The sequence below is a fragment of the Camelus dromedarius genome, chromosome 35, assembly GCF_036321535.1.
Source record: "Camelus dromedarius isolate mCamDro1 chromosome 35, mCamDro1.pat, whole genome shotgun sequence".
Taxonomy (NCBI): domain Eukaryota; kingdom Metazoa; phylum Chordata; class Mammalia; order Artiodactyla; family Camelidae; genus Camelus; species Camelus dromedarius.
This window is the reverse complement of record NC_087470.1, coordinates 9,039,148-9,062,576: the sequence shown is the minus strand read 5'-3', so window position 1 is coordinate 9,062,576 and position 23,429 is coordinate 9,039,148. Positions and strand designations below refer to the sequence as shown.

General features: G+C 36.3%; 3 pseudogenes; 2 read left to right on the top strand and 1 right to left on the bottom strand.

Annotated features, from left to right (window-relative positions):
* The first annotated feature begins 1,554 nt into the window (after positions 1-1,554).
* LOC105091024 (olfactory receptor 5AL1-like) lies at positions 1,555-3,163 on the top strand (annotated as a pseudogene).
* Positions 3,164-6,188: 3,025 nt separating this feature from the next.
* Positions 6,189-7,227, bottom strand: LOC116152209 (olfactory receptor 8U3-like; annotated as a pseudogene).
* Positions 7,228-21,236: 14,009 nt separating this feature from the next.
* LOC105104271 (olfactory receptor 8U3-like) lies at positions 21,237-22,191 on the top strand (annotated as a pseudogene).
* Positions 22,192-23,429: the final 1,238 nt, after the last annotated feature.

Sequence of the window (23,429 nt, the reverse complement as noted above, 5' to 3'; positions counted from 1 at the left end):
AGGACTATTTTAAACAGTTTTGATGCTTACTCTTACACTGCCCTCCAGAAAGATGAAGACAATTATGCCTCTGTTGGATGTGTAAGCCCATGTCACATTCCCATGCCTTTACCAACAGTGGGTATCATCTATCATTTAATTTGATCATTCTGATGGACACATTATTAGCTAGTCATTTCATGTTTAATTAAATTTTCTCCTTTGTAATTAATAAGTATATTGGGAAAAGACACTTATTATATATATATATATAGTGTAGGGAAAGACATCATTAATTTAAAGTGCTGGTCTAGCATACAGTATAATCACATGTATATGTATACTCTACCAAAATTATTTTGTGTTATTTTGCTTATAATACCACTGACTTTTATTTAACTATACCAGTGCAGTGAGTAAAAAGTTGAGGTGTTATAAATGAGGTGAAAGAAAGAGCAGAAAATTATGGTCATTAAAAAAATTAATTTTAGATATTTAGCATTTGATCTATTGCCATTTAAATAATTTTTTCAAATAGAGCCATGGGAGTGGGACTTGCAAGTGGAGTGATGGCAGGGTCCCCAATCCTAAGGTCAAGAATTTAAGAAGATATATTGTTATTTTTTTAAATTGAAGTGTAGTTGATTTACAATACTGTGTTAATTTCTGTTGTGCAGCATAGTGATTCAGTCATATACATATGTATGTGTGTATATATATATATATGTATTTTTTTTCAGATTCTTTTCCATCATAGTTTATTCCAAGGTTTTGAATATTTCCCTGTGCTATACAGTAGGACCTTGTTTTATCTGTTTTTACATAGTAGTTAGTATCTTTTAACCCCAAACTCCTAATTTATCTCCCCACTCTCCTTCCCTTCCCCATAACCACAAGTTTGTTTTCTATGTCTATGAGTCTGTCTCTGTTTTGTAAATAAGTTCATTTGCCTCATTTTTTAAGATTCCACATATAAGTTGTATCATATGCTATTTGTCTTTCTCTGACTTACTTCATTTAATGTGATAATCTCTAGGTCCATCCATGTTGTTTTGAATGATATTATTTCATTCTTTTTTAACAGCTGAGTAGCATTCCATTGTATATACATATACCACATTTTCTTTATCCAGTCATCTGTCAATGGACATTTAGTTTGCTTCCATGTCTTGACTTGGCCCTTGTAAATAATGTTGCTATGAACACTTGGATGCATGCATACCTTTGAACTTGAGTTTTCCTCACATATATGCCCAGAGGTGGGATTGCTGGATCATATGGTAAGTCTATTTTTAGTTTTTTAAGAAATCTGCATACTGTTGTCCATAGTGGCTGCACCAATCTACATTCCCACCAACAGTGTCCACAGTCTCTCCAACATTTATTGTTTGTGGACACTGTAATAATGGCCATTCTGACAGATGTGAAGTGATACCTTATTATAGATTTGTTTTGCATTTCTCTGATAATTAAAGATATTGAGCATCTTTTCACAGGCCTATTAGCCATCTGTATGTCTTCATTGCTGAAATGTCTGTTTAGGTCTTCTGCCCATTTTTTGATTGGGTTGTTTGTTTTATTGTTGTTGTATGAACTGTTTTTACATTCTGGAAATTAAGCCCTTGTCAGTCACATTCTTTGCAACTATTGTCTTTTCTTTTTGTTTATGGTTTCTTTCTCTGTGAAAAAGCTTGTAAGTTTAATTAGGTCCCACTTGTTGATTTTTGCTTTTATTTCCATTGTCAGAGATAATGTGAAGATTCTCCTCTGAACACATTCATCATAAGATCATGGTGGGTCAGAACCAGCTTCTAATATTTACTTGATCATTGCCAAGGGAGACAGGAATAAACAGAATGTGTACTCTAGGGAGTTTTATTGTAAAAATATTTTAAAATCTGTACCATGGCAAAAGGCAATTATTCAACAGTGTCTGACTTTATCCCCTTGGGACTCACAGATAATCCAGAGCTTCAAGCCATTTTCTTTGGTGTATTCCTAGTAATCTATTTAGCTTGTGTCGTGGGTAACCTTGGGTTGTTTGTGCTAATACAAGTCAGTCCTCAGCTTCACATGCCCATGTATTTTTTTTTCTCAGCCATCTGGCTTTTGTTGATTTTTTTTTACATCCTCTGTCACTCCCATCACCTTGGCAAATTTCCTACGTGATGTTAAAAGCATAACATCTTATGCATGCGCCCTTCAGGTGTGCTGTTTCATCACATTTGTAGTTTGTGAGCAGTATTTGCTCTCAATCGTGGCATATGATAGGTATGTGGCCATCTGCAGCCCTTTACTCTATGTCATTCTCATGCCTAAAAACTCTGTAACCGAATCATCACTAGCACGTATGTTTCTGGGTTCAGTGTGGATCTCATACAGACAGTGGCAACATTCCAGTTGTCTTTTTGTGGCTCCTATATGGTCAACCACTTCTACTGTGATGATGTGCCCCTGGTTGCTCTGGCCTGTTCTGACACTCAGGTCAAAGAGCTGATGTTGTTTGTCATTGCTGTGTTCAATATGCTCTGCTCTCTACTGGTCGTGATCATCTCCTATGTCTTCATCCTCCTTGCCATCCTGAGGATACATTCTACTGAAGGAAGACAGAAAGCCTTTTCCACCTGTGCTTCCCACCTGACCTCCATCACCATATTTTATGGGACAATCATTTTTATGTACCTACTGCCCAAGTCAAGCCATTCTCTGAACACAGATAAGTTTGCTTTGGTGTTTTATGTGGTGGTGATTCCCATGTTGAACCCATTGTTCTATAGCTTGAGGAATCAGGAAGTAAAAAGTACACTGAAAAGAATTACATAGAAGTTGTGTTTGGCTGTCAAGTAACTGAAAAATCATTGGACAGGGAGGCATCAGAAGACTTGTAATTGTGGCTCATTTAGAGTCACCATGCTGATAAATGAACCAACTTCCTCACTTCCAGTGCTCAGATCCACTCAGAATATGTCTCACCCACTGTTTCATTCTTAGTGATTTCCACATGAAACACATTTTGTAAATTTTGAGTTACTGAATTATAAAAGGGAAGAGAAAAAAAAAAAAGAGAGAGTGAGAAAGAGAGAGATCTTAATCCTGTTTGACCACAACACCCTCTTCCTCATTAAAGAAGCAGTATTGGAAAAGAGAGGCTTTATCTGTATTCCATGTCATCTATTGAGAAATCTGTGTTGTACTGAAATGGTAAATCAACATCTGGTATTTTATGTTTAAGCATGCTGCACAGGTAATCTTGAAAGCATGTTGAAGCTCAAGAGCAGGGATATTTGGTTTTAACACTCTAGACAATCTTCCTAGCATTCCACTTCCTGCTACAAGGGTAGCCTGACATTGAACACTTGGTGACAGTTTTTGCTGTGTCAGTTTAGTTCATTGGAGCCATTTCACACCATTTTAAGTCATCGCCTGTTCTATATAAGTGTGTGATTAGGAACGTGGATCTTCATACACACAGTTTGGCTAACAATTTTAGCTTTTCCCAGTAATAGCTGTTATCTTGGGTAAATTATTTCACAGTTCTGTTTCTTAGCTTTTTCATCAGCAAAAGCAGGTAATAATTCCCTTTGTCTTGGACTAATTGTGAAGGTTAAATAATCCTACAAATATAAAAGGCATCACACAGCTCCTAGCAAAGAGCAAGCACTTCGTATATGTTGACTCACACCTAATGAGCAATATTAATTATTTATAGCATTGTTATTGTGTCAATGATCTCTTTTATTTGGTAGTAGTCTTTTTTTTTTTAGAAACAGTTGACAATATTAAATGCTTTATTTTAGAATCAACAAAATGAAAATATAAAAGCTAACAAGTTATTTTATTGTAATCTTTAAAGCAATTTAATTCTTTTTAATTTCTTTTTGTGTGTGTTTATAAACATATGTTTAATGTATTTTTATTGAAGTATAGTCAGTTTACAATGTTGTGTCAATTTCTGGTGTATAGCACAACACTTCAGTCATACATGAACATACACATATTTGTTTTCATATTCTTTTTCACCATAAGTTACTACAAGATATTGTATGTAGTTCCCTGTGTTATACAGTATAAACTTGTTGTTTATCTATTTATGAACATATTTAAAACTGAATTTTTGAGCCCTTCATTTCTGCTATTAAAATAAGCATATTTTTTTCTTGAAAAAAAATTAAGCTGCTTTTGTTACATTTAGTAAAAATTGCCTTAATAAATGATGCATTTATTTAGCTTCAAACTTTTCAAAGTAAAAATAAAGCTACCATCTACTGAATGTCTTTCTGTGTGTCTGGTGCTGAATGAAATGCTTTAAATGGACAGTCTCAGTTAATTTTTATAACAACCTACTGAGACAGATATTTTAAAAATGAAGAGATCCAAAACAATTTATGTAATTTATTAATGAACATGTAGCTAAAAACTAGGGAAAAAAACACAAGATTTGAGTTTAATTTTGTTAAATCTCAGTTTTAACAAAGTAAGTGAAGAGATGATGAAGGTGGGGAGACTCTGCCGCATACATTGTCACCTTTTCCCTTTACTTTCTTCTCCAGAGTCCAGTACAATATGAAGGGCCCATTTGTTGTGCCATATTCAGGCTCACATACCTTTCAAATTATTTTCTAATTGAAAGATTAACTTAAACCTAGTTTTTGGATGACATCTTGTGAATCACCCATTTTTTCTTAGTTTTTAAAATTGTGTAAAGATGTGGAAACATCGATTCAATTAGTGTTTAAGTATTGCTGTTATAAATATTATGAAGGAAAAAGATAAAATGAAGCTCCAGAAAAATGGTGTTCCTCAGTGAGGCATTAAGATTCTGTAGGTCTGAATTTCTTTACCTGTAAGAGATACTGGCTATACTATGCCTGTGGGCCCTGTACGTGATATGTGATAGGATGTGTGTGGATAGCTATCTATATAAATATACACTCACAAGACACAGTATGGTAAATAGAAGCACCGTGTTTCTCTGTCAAAACTGTTTTAAAAAGTTGAGAATTCATTCAATTCACAAGATTTGAAAAGCACCTCATGGCAGCATAAATGAGTTATTTACAAAATAATCTCAGAAGAAGAACTAATCCCCTTGTACTGCAGACTTCAAACAGCATTTTATATAGTGACTGTAACTGTCAGCATCTCCTTCTAAAATGGTAAAATAATAGATAATACTAAATCACTAATTTAACTATTTGTATGAAGTGTCAAAATAATTAAAGCATGTCAAATCACTAATATTTTCATATCATGACCCTATAAGGGTGATTTAATAAATGACATTATAAACAAAGTTTATTTCTATTTGAACAATATGCAAATGCATCAATTATTTATTTTAAAACACAGTTTCTTATAAAACATGTTCTTCCACTTATATTTTAAAAAATCCAATAATGACATTTTTAAGTCCAGATAATCTATAATACTCGTAGTGGTTAAGAAAACGAAATTCAGAAAGACTTGCAATTGCATTTAGAATTTTCATATTACTAATTATGTGACCTTACACAATTTATGAAAAATTGAAGCCCAGAGGTAAAATCTTACCCAACTCTGAGATTTGTTTTATTGCGATACGTAACACTACTTGATTCAGTGCCCAGCAGGTAGTAGAAACCTAATCAGGCTTTCCCTTGTTACTTAAAGAAGTAAATTTTTAAGAGCTCGATGAATTATTTTTTAATTATGCATAACAAACACTTATATAGCAAACAATTACATAGCATTTATTATCACAGGATATTGTTATAAATGTTTTATAAATATTAATCTCTTTAGTCTTTAAAACCAAACAATGAGTTGGGTCTTATTTATTTTCCAAAAATGGAAAGAGAGTCACAGAGTTCAGGTTCATTGCCCAAAGCTGCACAGTCAGAAAAAGAAGAAGACAGAATTCAAGTTTAGGCGGTCTTGGTTCCAGAGTCCTCAGTTCTAACAAAGACACAATGATGCCCTTGCTTGTGATACATGTATGTATATTTGAGACCATGTTTGTGTTTCTATTCAAACAAAATTTCACTGGTCTCTAAAGGCTATGGTGGCCTGAACAGGACTTGGAATCAAACTGACTTTCTAGAATTGGCCAGGGACCTGGTAGAGAATGTTAAAGCCACATTTCCAGTTGATTGGGAAAGAATTACAAGAAATGTCAGAAAGAGAAAGCTTGATTCATTTACCTTCTTGTATTTAATAAGCTATTATTACTACTATTTTCTTAATTTTAACATCTTTACAGTTTCACAGCCTTTCTCCAAGGCTTTCTTGGAGGGTCTCTCACTTCTTTGTTTCTTAGGCTGTAGATTAGGGGGTTCAACATGGGGGTCACCACCATTTAGAATACGGATGCCATGTTGTCTGTGTCCAGGGAGTGGCTGGATCTGGGCTGTAGGTACATGAAGATCAGCATGCCATAAAAAACAATGACAGCCACCACGTGGGAGCCACAGGTAGAAATGGCCTTGTGTCGCCCCTGGGTAGAGTGAATCTTCAGGATGGCAGCAGTGATAAAGGTATAGGAGGTGAGGACAATGGAAGAAGAGCAGATCATATCAAAGCCAGCAAAGGCAAAGATCAGAACTTCCCTCACATGTGTGTCTGAGCAGGACAGAGCCAAGAGAGGGAGGTCATCACAGTAGAAATGGTTAATAGCATTGGGGCCACAGTAAGTTAGGTGGAAGGTGATAATGGTATGGAAGAGGGTGACCAGAAAGCTGTATACATATGGAACTGCCACTAGTTGAATGCAGACCCTCTTTGATATCAGTGTGGAGTAATGCAGGGGTCTACAGATGGCCACATAACGATCATAGGCCATGGAGGCTAAAAGGAAACACTCCATGATCATGAAGGTGAGAAAACAGCATAGTTGCATTGCACAAGCGTGGAAAGAAATCATGTTGTGTTCCACAACAAAATTCACCATCATCTTGGGAGTGATAGCAGAGGAGTAACAAAGGTCAACAAAGGCCAAGTGACTGAGGAAGTAGTATGTCGCTGTCTGGAGCTGAGCATCAATCCTGATCAAGGATATCAACCCAAGGTTGCCCAGCACTGTGACCAGGTAGATGACTGAAAACCCACAAAGCATGGGGCCTGAAGCTCTGGCCGGTCTGTAATTCCACTGAGAATGAATTCAGTGACATGAGTGACATTAACTTCCGCCATTGAGTCTGATGAAGGCTGCAGATTTCGCTATAAGATGAAGAACAGGAATGGCATTTTTTATGGCCTGTGGCAGTGTTGGGGGAGGTGGTCACTAGCATCTTCTAGCCTTGAATTGTGTTACCTTGTGGGCAAAAAGTACACCTTAGCTCTCCAATGACATGCCATTCTTGCCCCAGGGAAAGAGTTCTTCGCTCTCAGAATACACCTCTTAAGCATTATTTTGTTTTGTGATTTTAGAAACTATGGGAAAATGTTGGTTAAACTTAAATATTATCTGAAAGAAAGCACTTGAGACAGCTACCAGTAATATTTCAGTGGTTTTGGTGCCCCTAAGTTTTGTATGCACACATAAATATGGCAGCACAGCATAAAAATACAAAATTTATAAATAAAAGCAAATTTATATTCCCCTGTTTTTCATTTTTGTGCACGTTCCAAAAGTTTTAAAAATTTTCAAAGTGATCTGAGACCGACTCACTTTCCTGCATCCCTTCCCTTACAGAGTAAGGACTGGATGCTGTAGAAGCTAAAAGGAAATTAACAAGAGCTATGGGAAAACACGCAATTTTATCTGCATAAAAATTAAGGAGACATGTTTTTCTTTCCAATTCAAAATTAACCACACTTTGAAGTTTGTTGCCCAAAGAGTTAACATTAAGTAGTTTATTAGATAACTTATTCTAAACTGCATGTAGATAAACCCCTTTCCCCATAAATATGTGTCAATATATTTCAAGGGCTTGTGATACCCAAAGACTTGTTCTAGTAGATTTCACTTTTAGCAACGTATCCTAAAGAACAGCCAGTTGTAATCAAACTTCTATGGAAACATATACAGGTGGGTAGAGTTCTTGATGGACACTTCTGAAAAATTGCAATTATTTTTATTTCTGCCAACTCTGAAAAAAAAAAAGGACTAATCTCATTAAGCCCAACGTTAGTCTATTTGAAATTTATTTTTGCCCCTGACTTTATTTTCCCACCAAGTGGAACCATAATATGTTAACAAAGAAAAGAGCCTTGAAACATCATCACGTCAAACTCCTTCGTATTTTAATTTTATTTATTGCTACTATAAGTATTTATCTGTTGCTACTGAGGACTGCCCTTATCAGATACTCTAATTTGTGCAATACATGAATTAACTTACTTTTACTGAGAGTATGATGAAATTCTATCCCATCATTCGTGATTAACAATTGGAAAAAACCCAGGCTTAGAGCTATGGTCCCAGAGATCACATGGTATAGTATGGGGGTGATCAGATTTGTCTGACTGCAAAGCCCATATTCCTAAACATCAAACTATGCTGCCCAGTGTGCAACCATCCTGGCAGATACACCCATTTGTCTATAGTATAAACCTAACATTTCAAGCTTAGAGAAGACAAACATAACACCTGTAGTTTCTTAAAGATTGCTAAGCTTTCCATGTACTTTGCCAAGGTAAAACTGCAGAAGCCTGAGTGTCTAAAAAGTTATTATATCATGCTGTCCCTCCTGCTAAAAACTGTTTCTTTCATGAATACTCTGAATTAAGGGTTCTCTTACAGGTCTTGCACGTACTCAACGTGTTCTCACAAAGTCTTTTATATCAATTCCAGCTGTGAAGACATGGTTTGACTGCTATTTGAGAATAATGAAAAGGCTACCATAAAATGGAAAAGTTAAGCAGACAACCCTCGCTGAAAAATGGGGTCAGAGGAAGAGGTTGATTTATATTTATCATAATATTTTACTTAAAATAACAAAGGCCACCTGTGCATTAGTTTCTTTTGCTTTCTATTTTATGTAATTTCAGGATTTTTTGTGGTTGCAACATACATGTCAAATCAGCTGAGTGAGAAAATAAATGCACCAACGAGAACATTAGCTCTGGTAGGTACTTACTATTAAGGGGGATATTTAAGCAGCAAATGAAGCAAACAAAAATGAAGTTTATATATAATGGAGTTGCATGTTAAGCTGGAGTTTGGATTCTAAATTTAAAAAACTTAAAAATTACATGGAAACAGTTACCTATGAAAACCTTTAAAATGCTTATAGAGTGCAGCATTTATGATTTTGCACCTACTCGATGACTTTCTAGATTATTTTATTAATTCCTCTATTTTTTAAAAGTAATGTTTCTTCATAGCCTCCAGTTAGTTTCTGCAGATTGCTCTGGAGCAGTTATCACCCCAAAGCCTCACCATTTATTCAGTCATTTCCACACTCTGTCGATTTTGAGGGACATCCTTGAAGTATTGACACCTTTGATGTCAAAGTATTTTTAATGAGCATGATGTTTCTTGCTCGTTGTATCTTTCCCTAAGTGAGTTTTGCCTCAAATTTTATGGCACGTTGAAACCACCTATAAAGTTGTCAAGATCCTAATATCCAGGCACCCCTCTGCCAATTTAATCAAAACATCTGGGTAACATTCAGGTTTCAGTGTATTTAAAGCTACCTGGTCGGTTCTAATGATAGCCATGTTTGAGAATCAGTAGTCAAAAGAAAAAACTCAGCGGTTGTGTGAATGAAAAATACTGCAAACCATGTCAGTAAACAGAGAATGCTGAAGCCATCAAGTCATCAGTGACTGCCACCACCCCCCAGTGGGGACAGGCCTGCAGCACAGCCTCTGCAGCCACTCACAATGGTGCCCTCTAAGCGGACTCAGAATAAGAAAGGAGAGGATACTGGCCCTAGATAGCTAGGTGCTTGTCAAAGGAATGAATTCAGTGAGCCCAAATGTTTGCTTCCTCCCATACATAGAAAAGTGCTAAATTCTTTAACCTGAGATGCCTGGTTTTCTTTAGTTAACAGCCAATCTTTTAAGGTTCCAACTCCCTGGTCTTTGTTGTAAAGCTCCTATATATCCTAGACCCCCCCACCTCTTCAGAGTGGTCCCTCAGGGCTGCATCCTCAGAATTGTCCACCAAATAAAACATAACTCTCAACTTTTAGGTTGTGCATTTATTTCAGTCCACAGTTTGAATGGCAGACATAACTCACACATACTTCCAAAGTTACTTGTTTCTCTTAGTTTTGTTTGCCCAACCTATGATTGAATGAGTTCATCATGCCAGTCAAATTCAACTTAGAATATGCCTATTTTTTTCATATGAAAAGTCTCACCAAGGATTAGGAGGACAAGAGCAGTTTTAAGAAGATAAATTTTCAAATCCAAGTCTATCCCTTCTAGATAAACAAGATTATATTGTATAACACAGGGAAATATACACCAAAATTTTATGGTAGCTCACAGAGAAAAAAATGTGACAATGAGTGTGTATACGTCCATGTATGACTGAAAAATTGTGCTGAACACTGGAATTTGACACAACATTGTAAAATTATTATAAATCAATAAAAAATGTTAAAAAAAAGATTAATTTTCAGTACCTCCGCTTCCCATGCCTGTCTCTTTGTGAAAATGATTTGCCTGAGAGCACCTATGGTTTTGGTCCTTTTGTATCTCGCTTTTTCAAAGCCCAGACTTCTCCTAGTTTACAAATGAAAACATTTCTCATTCATCTGAAATCTTATATGATTCCTTGCTCCAAGGTATAAAACTATTCAGAGTTCTAAACAGTTTAGGAAAACACTCCCATCTAATTAATAAAACAAATTTCAAACAAAAGTTAAATTTATGTTTAATGATTAATCATCAAAATTGGAAGTTTATTGGCAATTTTAATCAGTTTATTCTAAAATAATTTTAATTTTAATGCAAACAGAAATATTTTAGTATTATAATACATAGAATCTATAGTAACTTATGGTTACAAGAATACAATTCCAATCAGTGTGTGTATGTGTGTGAGTTTATCTGAATTTTAAAGAAGTAAAATAAGAAATAAGGTAAAATAACCAAAGAAATAGTTTCAGTAGTAAAAATAAGTTACTTTTGCACAGAAATGGCTTGCACAAATAGAGTTCAACTATAAGACAGAAAAAAAAAAAAGGTCATTGAGAAACTTCCTCTTTCTTATTCTCTGCTCTATTAATCAAGAAATTTCCTAATTTGCTTACTACCTAGTGATACCATGTCCTGCTCGGTGTTCTGTCAGGGTCTACAGCAGCTTTTCCAAGCCAAGCATCCTTCATTCTACAGCTACATGGAGCTTGATCTCTGTACCAGAGCTTACTGCCCAGCCTGCAGAGGCATTGTGCACCACCAGTGCACTGCAGATGTGCAGCCCTGGTGACTTCAACCATCAGATGCTCCCTCCATGTATCCCAAAACACATGCAAATAACATGACATGGCATAGGAAAAGGCTGGGATGCACTGGTTTGAGTCTGATTTTTTAGAGTGCAATTTGAGGCCAAAAACCTATTCTGAAAAGCAATATTAGAGAAATGAAATACCAAGTTCTATTTTACATTAAAAATAAGAGTAAGCATACAGTCTTGACTTAAAGATTTTACTTAAGAAGGGACTTTTTACCTTATGTTTGGTGTTTCCAAAGACCAAAAATGGACTTAGAAAGCACTGTTACCTACACCTAAGTATACAGCCATTCTTGGCCACTCATTCCCATGAGAAAACTTTAGACAGGAAATCTCACTTACGTTCTTATTTCTAATCCATCCACCTAGAAGAGGAACTGTTCTCTTCTGTGGGTGCCACTGCAGAAGGGAGGGTACTTCTAATTGATTAACTCAGTACAAAGCCATTTAATGTGTCTGTGTGTGTGTGTGTGTGTGTAAAAGAGAGAGAGAGATAAGACAGAGTGAAGGGAGGAAGATATTTGAAGATTGATGCAGTATTTTAAGTACAACCAGATGTCCTTTACAAAGAACTGAAAAGGAGAGGGTATGAAAGTAAGAAATGCAACTGGGATGTTAGAGGCATTATCTGTAAAAGCAGACTGGTTCAATTAAATACCACAGCTCACCAAGGAGAGGTGTCTCTAACGGGAAGCCAGCTTGTCGGTGGAGGGTTGGCGATTCACTCCGTGTGCAAACTCCGTATGACTCACTGCTTAGCCAGATCCTGGCTCCCAGAGAGCTCATTCTGAAGTTGTTTGGGTAATTTATTAGTTCCTAGATCCCTCTGAGCCTAAACTTGAACTTCTAGAGATACCTGAAAGTGGTAATATTCCTTTCCCTGTTTTTCTCGAATTAAGATGAGTTGGACAAATTATATTGGGAATTAAAAAGTTACCTGTATCCTTGAAGGAACTATACTTCAAGTATACCAATCAATCTCCAGGAAAGTTAAAGAAGGCTATACTACAGGCTTAAAAAAAGAACAGTAAACTTTGGTTCATTTGAATAAGAAAATCAAATTATGTGAAAGGATAAGACCAGCATTAAATTTTGGATAACTGAACTTATGAGAATGTGGGCAACATCCATATTTGGTTTTTTGTCTCAATTTCCTCAACTGTAAAATCAAGTAAAAATGATGCATCTTTTATGTTTTTGTGAATATTAGATGAATTAATGTATGCAAATATCCCAGCAAACTCTATGATAAGTACTTAGTATTCAAAAGGTATTTGCTTAAAAAGTAAGACAAATCAGAATAATAAATAAAATGAAGATACTCCAAGAACTTACTTGAAAACAAGAGCTACTTCTACCACAGTGTCAGAGTCTCTCTTGGTGAATCTACACAATAAGGGAAATGCATTATTATTAATGGTGAAATCCAGTTTTTTCCACAATTTTCAAACTAGAAAACCATTTTCTAACCAATTTCAGAATGTGTGTGTGTGTGTGTGTGTGTGTGTGCGTGTGTGTGTGTGTGTGTAAAACCACTACTCAGAGCAGTAGCCAAAATTCTTTTTTTTCATTTTTTTTTTTTTAGTGGGGCAGGGGAGGTAATTAGGGTTATTCATTTATTTATTTTTTTAATGGAAGTAATGGGGATCAAACCTGGGACTTCATGCATACTAAGCATGTGCTGTACCACTGAGCTGTACCCACCCCCTCTAGTAGCCCAAATTCTTGAAGAAATCTTTCAGTTGTCCCAATTTCTTGTACATGTTTGTTCTTTCCATCCAGCTTTTCCCTACATCCCTGAAGCCATTCCTTTCTAGCCTGAGTCTCACATTATTAATAAATATAGTAAACATTTTTCCAGTCTTAGTTGGATCTCTTCTGAAAGTTGAAAATGTGTACATTATCTCACTTCCTGTCATTTATACCACAATTTCCTTGTTTTGTTTCTTTTTTTAATTGTATGAAGAACACTTAGCATGCTAAGTTATGAAGCACACAGCACAGTAGTGTTAACTAGATACAGAGTGTTGCACACCAGGTTCTAGAGCTACTTGTCTTACAAACTGACACTTTCTTTTGACACTTTTTTTCCATTAAACAACTCTTATTCAGCCCTCCTCCCAGTCCCTGGCAACCACCATCCGGCTCTGTTTCTATGACTGACTATTTCAGATTCGTCACAGAAGTAGAATAACGCACCATTTGTCCCTCTAGGACTGGCCTATATCACCCATCATAATATCCCCAGGTTCCGCTCCGAAGCTCTGAGCCCACCAGCATAATATATCTGAGTACTCCAACCCTCCGAGTGGTGCTTGTTTCTTGGCTGGCCTGTCATTTCCATAACAAAGACACTAAAGGAATAGAATTGTTGGCTTAGAAATGATATTGTAATACATTGCCGCTTTTCTTTTAGATTTTATTCAAATTAGCCCAGTGTTTGCTAAAATAACAAAATAATAACCTTCATTGTCACCCTATATAAATTACTGAAGTTAAAATTATGACTCTGTTGGAGTCTGTGCCCTCAGGTAGCTCATAGCTGAGTGAGAGGAGAGACATATGGAACACGCAGATTACAACATAGTGTGAAAAATGTAACTGACACAAGGAAGTCGCAGAGGATACTGAGAAATGGTCCAACATCCCCCTGTGGCTTGGGGGTCAGGTAAAGAGAAGATTAAGTTAATTTGGAAAAATAAAACTCTACCACAAGGTTATCTTTTGTTCTTGTAGTGAGAGGATGAGAAGGAATGAGACATTTACGCAGAATGGAAAAGCTGTGGAAAAGCATTTCAGTGACACAGAAAGTGCAAGCACAGTTAGGGAAGGAGAGACACTTTGTGGCAGGTGGGAGGGGGAAAAGCAGGGGAGTCAGGAAGACAGTCAGGGCCCTGGACACAGAGCACTGTCCTTCATATTAATGAGTTTGGACTGAATCCTATAGGAGGCAGAAACAATGGGAATGTCTTATCTACAAGATTGCTACAGTCAGATACCTGTCAAAGAACTCCCTTAAACAAGATAGTGGCTTAACACTGTGTAATGACATGCAGTGAATTGGAAAGAGACTGATACACAGATAAATTAATTAAAAAATGAAATCCAGAATGAAAAAATTACATGTTACAGATGATATGCATGTATCTTTAAAGTAAGAGAATTTAGAGATGTACTTATGTAGTTTACTATTCCCTGGGTTAGGTTGCTGGCTTGATAAGAGATTCATAGTTAAAGTGAAATTTTCCTTGAGAAGTGAAAAATAATTTATTTGGTTGAGATATATAAAATAATGTAATGATAAATGCATATTTATATATGTATGTGTTAGAGCAGGCAGCTAGCTAGATATGAGCAGAGAAACAGGGACACAGACCAAATGGCAGGAATTGGGCAGAAAGGAGGGGCACAGGCCAAATGCAGGAAACCATACATCATGTAAGCAGCAGGGATCCTTGGGCAGAGAAAGAAAAGCAGGAATCTTGGGGCTGATAAGGGATCATGCTTTTTGGGGTGACAAGTGGCTTGGAGAAGAACAAAAAATGGTGAGAAAAGGCAGGAATTTCTAGTGTCTGAATGTAACATTTTGCTCATTATGCCCTCATTTCAATAAAATTAGTTTTGCAGATCAGAAGTATGCATCATGCACCAACGCCATGACACTTCTGATCCAGACTAAATAAGGACAAAAATCCCTCCTCCCTTTGGGAAGGTGGAGTTGGGATGATAATCAGGGAATACGACCCCAAACCCTTCCCTCCCCAGTGAATATTCCACCCATTTATTTTTACACCTCATGTAACTAACTTGCCAAAGAAACTCCGGGCAGCCACTCCCCTGAGCCTGCCTGCTCTCCCCTTAGAGTGTACTATCCATCCTTTAATAAGTCCTCACTTTGCCTTTTTTAACCTGTAAGTCTTGTCTCTGAATTCTTTCTGGGACAGGACAAGAACCTGGAACACCGGTTGCATCTATCGGCAACATATGTATGTATTTATCTATCTACCTACCTAAAGCGATATTCATACTATTACTACGAATAAGAGAAGTATCCAAGATTTTTATTATACATACTAAAAGGGACACTATAATAACACATTCTGGAGAATTTTAGGGTTAGATTAATTTTGAACTATATATCCATTCTGCAGCTCCACCTTGAATCTTGATTCTAGCTAACACGTTCATCAGTTGTGACTTGAGGCAAATTATTTAAATTCTCTGGGCTTCCCTTATCTGAAATGGGGGGACATTTTTCAACATTATAATGTTTGTGAGGAATCGTGATGTGCTGTATGAAGAACTTTTTGATGCCTGGCCTGGAACTTAATAAACACCTAATGAACTTCAGTCACTGTTGTCACGATTGTCATCATGATCATTCTACTCCTTATCATCAAGCACTGTCAGGTTGCAGTTTGCAAAGTAATGTAATATCTATTAAATGTTTTCTCCTCAAACTTGCCTTGTGCTGTAAGTAGTATTTTTATTTCTTAATTGAGGCTCAGGGTTTATGACTTTCCCAAGTGCACATGGGGACAGAGTAGACAAGCCTAAGTGAAAACTCAGATCCTGCTCCAAATCTTCTCTTCCCACTGCTTTCTTGTCTCCCAGAGGAAAGAGATTCTAGGCTGAGGAAACTGCTGCCCCTGAGGAATCAGATGATGATTTCAACACATTCAAACTACACGGCATGGTCGTTAGTTAATCTGGGGTTGAAACTTCCCATTTGTCGAGATTGGTTTCTGTTAATATGTCCCCATGAAAAAGCCAAGAAATGCATTGTAATAAGGCCCCTTGAAACTGATTAGCAAGTAAATTCACTTTTAGCAATTCACAGTAGGGAATTCTGTTGGCAATGAAGAACTTTCTAATAAGACCCAGAGAGACTTTCATCATTAACATGAAAGCAATGACTGACTTCAATTTCTCTTTACATAATAATCAGCAATTATTTAATTAAAATCAACAGGAGAATTACAATTGCTACAAAAAAATGGCATTTTTCTTAATTTTCCCACATATTCTGAACTTTTGCAGCCTGACTAGAAATGGAAATGCTAACCTAAGTTTTTCCACATTATACAGCATGAGTGAGCAATAGACACTTGGGAATTTCCAAATTCTGTGGAGAGACACTGCATATTGACCAATTCTCCAAAATTTGGAAATTTAATCATATATTAAAAATTTTCAAATTTGATGTCAAACTAGTACTTTTTTCACAGTTAAGGTTTTTGATGTATGTTATGGGCGGAAGGCCCTGCTAGAATGCATGAAAGGATACTGATGGGTTTAATCCTTCCCTGAACAAAGAAATCCAAAATAGTCTGAAAGGCAAAGGTCTACTCAAATGGAAATAAGATTGCAAAAGCAAATGTGAAATACATCTACAGGCAATATAAGACAGCATATACCACGTGTGCACAGTTTGGATGGAGGTGATGGTCTGTGAGCTGTAATAAGTGGGCAAAGGGTTGGCTTCTGCATACCTTCGGAATATAAATTATAAAGTGAACTATGATATAGTGCTTATTACTCTGGTTTGATCATTTTCTAAAGAAATGAACAGGACACAAAAAATCTTATCACAATCAAAACATATTAAAAGATAACAAATTCAGTCACTCCATGAAAAATGAATAAAATAAACTTGCTGGAAGGAATAAGTCAAATTTACAGCTTAAAAGTCTCAGGGAAATAACTGCATATATATGTGTGTGTGTGTGTGTGTGTGTGTGTGTGTGTGTGTTTCAATAAAAACTAAAGGAATGTGAATGAAGACACAAGCAGATGACCATTCATGTGGAGCCATACACTCCTTTGCCATTAAGTAAGAAAGACTGAAACTAGGGAAGTAGGAATTAAGTGCCAAAAATTGGGTGAAGAAAATAAAATGCTCTATGTAAATTGATTTAGGAATTAAAAGGAAAAAAGAACTAAATAGAAATCTCTTTTTAGACACTTGATCTGTAGTTCCTGTCGCAAACTGGGGATTTAATATATTATTGTTGAGCAATAAATAAATCTCTCAGAAAGTTTTTGGCAATTTGACTCCCAATTATGCCAAGCTCGTTATTTTTTTAAAAGGACGTTTCTTCTTTTGCTAATATGTGTTTAATTATTGCTAAAATATAAATTTTATCAATGATTAATATATAGTTTACTAATGATGAAATATACATAAAAGAGAAAACACCATTTTTAGAGAATAAGCTTGGAAAAGTAAAAACTGTATGGATAATTGTTACTGTTACTGCAGAAAAATATGGAAATGCTTACAGCTCTGCAAGAAATTGAGCTGTGTCCCCCCAACATTTTGATGTCAAGGTGATGAGGAGGAGCAAACAATTAACCTGAGAAGGAACGTGCAGGAAGAAAACCAGGAGGCGGGGAATTTGAGTGGAGAAGGTTAACCAAGGAATGGTGACCTATGGCAAATACCACTGTTAGGCTGAGTAACACAACCTTGGTAAGGGGACTTTCCACTGAATAATGGAAGGAAACGGCTTACTGGAATGATCTCAAGAAAGGTCGGAGGACCTGATTTGCAGGCAACATGGAAACACACACAACTCTGCTAGGATCAGTGCTGGAAAAAAAAGATAATTTAGCAATAAGCAAGTTATTTTAAAATAGACACATTCTTTTATTCATTTCTATTTTTTTAATATTTATCCTAAAAATATTGGATCATTCTAAACCAATTTTGACTAAGATAATTTATCATAGCATTATTATTTTCCTAATTAGAAAAAAAAAACCCAAGATTTTAATATAGATAAATTAGAGTCATGCTTTGGGAAGAATCTTGAATGTTATGTAAAATCCCAATATACCATCTGCCCTTCATATTTGTGGGTCCTGAATTTGTGATACATCCAAGATCCATGGTTGGTGAATCCGCTGATGTGGAACCCCTGGATTGAAGGTCCGACTGCCCTATGCAATTGTGAATAAGGGACTTCAGCATCCACCGGTTTGGGCAATGATGCACTGGGGGAAGGAAGAGGTGTCCTGGACCAAGTCCCCATAGAAATGAATTGCTGGAAAAAAATTCATTATAAGCAGTAAATTGTCAAATACTCTGAACACAATTTAATAAAATACAAAAAAAAAAAAAAAGAAAAATGAAAAATGAATTGTCCCCAAACTTAAAGAGCAGTTACCTCTAGAGATTTTTTTTCATATATTTCTGTAAATCAAATTTTGTAAACAGCTAACACAAATCTTGAGCAACATACGGTTAGGGGCACCAACCCCTCCAGATGGAAAATCTGCCTACAAGTTTACAGCAGAGTTGCACCTGCAGCTCCACACCTGCAGAGCCACCTGACCTCAGGAGGTGTAGTACTGGAGTAGTATTTATTGGAAAAAATCTCCTATGAGTGGATCCACGCTGTTCACACCTGCGTTGTTCAGGTTTCAACTGTACTTTCTTTTTATCCTAGAAAAATGCATGTATATATATATATTTTAACAAAATAAATGATATATAAAAATGCCCCATACCTATCAATACTAATACTCCAAGGTTTTTTTAAATTTATACAGAAATTGGTTGATTTTATTGAATCAGAATCCCTTTGGCTGAGAAGATCACAGGGAATGGAAGGGATAAATGAAAACAAATTATGACAATACATTAAAAGTGGTTGTAATATTTGAATTGCTTGCCATTTGTTTTTGCTTTACTTTGTTTTGTCTATAACAATTGAACTGGACATACATAACCAAGGACTAGTGATTTCATGCTGACATTATTCTAGTTTCAAACATAACTTAAAGTTACCTTTGTTTTTACCAGCTAATCTTCATCTAATTGGAACTTTCTAATCATGGTTGTACACTGGAGGCTGCACAGTTGCACTCGTGCACTCACATTGGGGGAACACTAGGAATTAACTCTCAAAAGAATCGAAACTGCATTATATAAAGACCTGGGGTACTCATTCACATATCCCGAGTATCTGAGAGAGTCCTTGGAAAGGAGACCCCTGGGGAAACATTCAGGGGAAGATTTCTTCCACATGCTGGTAGGTTAAAAAGTGCTGCTGTTGGTCATTACCATAGCACCTTATTTCCAGGTCATCCACAATCTTCCCCCATTTAAACAAAGGAGATGGCCCTGGCTAGTTCAGCTCCAACTAGATGAAGCTGGTGTCTCTTCTCAAGAATGAAACACCTTTCTTAACCCTCCCCAAATGAAATATCTTCTTCAACTGCTGCCTAAGACTTGCGTGTCCTTTAGAAGAAGAAAACCCATTTTATCTGTTGATAAAAAGTCACAAGTCAAATCCTCTAATGAAGAGCCTTTGTGTGTGGGGGAGTTGTCTTTCTCTCAGGGGGAAATGTTGATTCTTTAAGAAACATCTATCAGAGACATTCATGGGTCAATTTGAAATTGATGAGCATGTCTGGGTTTTGCAAGTTTTTTCTTTAATTACAAAGAAGAAAAATTTAAAAATAAGCCTAATTCCAATGTATGCACAAAGAAAAGTAACTCAATACCAACACTTCCACTAATTACCCCTAAAACATCTGAAACTATATTTATCGTTGAAGACCGAGAGTGGGACCAGAGTCAATATGTTGCCATGGATGGCAGTGAGCACATGGCAACCAAATCAATGTTTTCTCATTTCTTCTTCTAGTCTATTCCCAGAATAGTGAGCTATAGCACTGTAGCTGTGTTAGGATGCCAGTTCAGGAAAACAAGCCAGTTCAAACACACCTCTCACAAGGTAGGTTTTGACTTCGCTAAGTGGAAAATAAATGGATGGAGGGAAATTTTGTTTTCATGTCAGGTTTTAAATATGCACTAATATGTAACTATGCATATGTGTGTATATATGCATATATCTGTAAGTATATGTGTGTGTTTGTGTATATATGTATGTGCATGTTTGTGTATGTATGCATATATATTTTTTGTTTCTTGTTTTTAGAAAGCACATTAGGTACAAGTAATAGTATTAAGATGATTCAATAGAGAGAGAGGAAAGAAATTTAAAGGGATAATTTTCTGACCACTCTCACTGAACTGTTAGAAAAGTTTCCCTTTGGACAAAATGTTTGAGGAGAAAACAGGAATTATTTTTTCTACTTTGTACACCTTTTTAATTTGATAAGGATGATAATTTTTTACTTTATTACATTACTCTTGAAATTAGAGTTAGCTATTTATCTTCCTTTAGAAGTTGAAAGAAGCATCTAATTCACAGTGACACATCATGCAAGTAGAACAGCATAAGGCAGGAGTCTCACTTCCTCACATTTTCTATTTCTCTCATCAAAGAGATTACCACCTTTTAAAAGGAGGAATGTAGTTATAATCACTGAAAACTTAACAGAGATTGTAGAAAACATTCTTGATTATAAATGTCATAAATAGTTAAAATGCAACATGGCACAACATTTTAATTTTGATAACTATACTTTAAAAAACAAATTAAAATATCTACTCAAAAAGGCAATAAATTACTACATTAAGGTTCTGCTCTACCAAGAAGAAGATATGGGAGCAGGAAATAAAAAAATGGTTTCTTTTCTTTATTCAATATAATTGAAAATAGTCTGAATCTAAAATATTAAATATCTTTTCAAACATATGGCTCATTTTTTCATCTTTACTCTGCAGACTTTAATTGGTTTATTTTTATGAGCACTCAAATTTTGACCTCATAAAATTATGAACAGCCAGAGAGGAGAGTTTCAAATGGGATGTGTTTATTTGTTCTGATATTCTACCACAATGAACAATAATTTCTGAAGCTAAAACACACAAGAGTTGATGTCTGGTGACAATTTCTTATGCCTAGCGATTTTTTGGTCTTTAACTAATCTTTCTTCAGCAATTGAATGATTGGAACAAATGACTGAAAGGAACAGCACCAGGGTGATGGAATTCATTCTTTTGGCTCTTCAATCCGTAGAGAGATTGAACTCATTCTCTTCCTGCTCATTTTAGTGGTATATTCTCTATCTCTGGTAGGAAACCTTGGGGTGATTTCACTAATCCAATTGGATTCTCGACTTCACACACCCATGTATTTTTTCTCAGTAATCTGGCCTTTGTAGACCTTTGCTACTCTTCATCAATAGCCCCCAAGTTCCTGCAGACCCTCCTGACCAGACACAGGTCCATATCTTTCTATGCATGTGCCACACAGCTGGGCTTTTTCCTGAACTTCTTGATCTTGGAGATGTTCCTTCCTGCAGTAATTTCTTATGACCACTATGTCACCATCTGCAATCCTCTTCTCTACACGGTGGTCATGTCCCCAAATGTGTCTATGCAGCTAGTAAGGGGCCCCGTCTTATATAGCTTTTCTGTTGCTTTGCTCCACACAGTTGTTACTTTCCAACTGATCTACTGTGGCCCCAATGTCATCAATCATTTCTACTGTGATGATGTCCCATTGATGGCCCTTGCCTGCTCAGACACCAGCCTCAAGGAGATCTTGATTTTCATCTTTGCTGGATTAAGTATGATCAGTTCTTTGACCACCGTCCTTATTTCTTACTTACACATTGTGACTGCCATCCTGAGAATCCAGTCGACAGAAGGGAGGTGCAAAGCATTCTCTACTTGTGGCTCTCATCTGACCACTGTGACTATATTCTATGGGACTCTGATCTTTATGTATCTGCAGCCCAAATCAAACCATTCCCTTGACAGGGACAAAATGGCCTCCGTGTTCTACACAAAAGTCATTCCTATGCTCAGCCCCATGATCTACAGCTTGAGGAACCAAGAAGTAAAGAATGCCTTGGGAAAAGCCATTGACACATGCTATGTCCTGCCTCTAATAAACTTTAAAAAGTGACTTGCAACAAAGCCTGACTTGGAACAATGCCACCTGCAGATAGACATGTTGTTTTTCTAATCTTTTGATGAAGTACTTTTTTTTTTTTACCATTCTTTATATGAGTAAAATGATTTTGTACATGAGGTCTAGTTTGCATGTAATCAATAGATGAAATTTTTAAAAGAGTAGAATTTATATTTTTAACAAATTGCTACTCTTAGGGTATGTGACACTGATAGCTTTGACCTGACTAGCTTCTATTCAACTGATAATAAGGTTTAATCAGTCTTTTCAAAATTGTTCCTGTTTTGTATATCGTGGAAGACAGAGAAAGGGGCAAGGATGGTGATGAAGTAAGTTTCTTATCCATCCCCATGTCATTCCATACGAGAGCCTCCTCCTCCAATGTTCCCTGTCTGCGACCCATCATTCCTCTCTCTGCTGCTGACCCCCACATTCACTACTGGCCACTCCCTGAAATTGCATGATTAGCACATCCTTTGAAAGAAAGTCATTTTTCACCATGTAGACCTGGGAACCAGGATTAGCCTTTGGAAAGCATATTCACTTTTATTACTCTATCAAAACAAAAATGCAGATCTATCCCTACATTCCCTAAGCAAAGCTGTGCTTTCTAAAGGTTTTTTTAAAGTTTTAGGGGTATGAGAAAATTACAGTGGGTTGGGGGACAGGAAGGGGTAGCTTAAAACCAAGAGATAAATATGGTGGCTATTAGATGTCAAGAATATAATTCCATGTTCAGGTAATATAAAGAGACATAATCCAAAACCCACTTAAACATTCAACTGGGATATAATAGATTATATTTTCACTCATAAATTCAAATGTTCATGTCTACCATGTGCATGATATTGGGAGTCATTCTTGGAGAGCAAAAAACAAACAAAGAGAATATTTCCTGCCTCACAGTGTTGGACACTCTGGGAGAAGAGGCAGGCTAGCAACAGACCAGTTTAGAGTGGCAGGTGGCAGGTTTGATAAGGAAAAGAACTTACAGATGAGGCTTGTCTTGGATGTAGATCTCTGCATTTGTCTGCTAGAATCTTCAACATGTATAAAGAAGCTTTAACTGGATTCATTTTCACATACCATCCAGATGGTTTCAACAACACCTGCATCCTCTTACTTTGGGAACAGTGGGCAGAACATACATTCAAAGGAGAAGGGAGTGGGTAAGGAGCCACCAAATTGCCAGGGTTTATCTTGTGAGTCACTTAGCAGAAAAATCCTTTCAA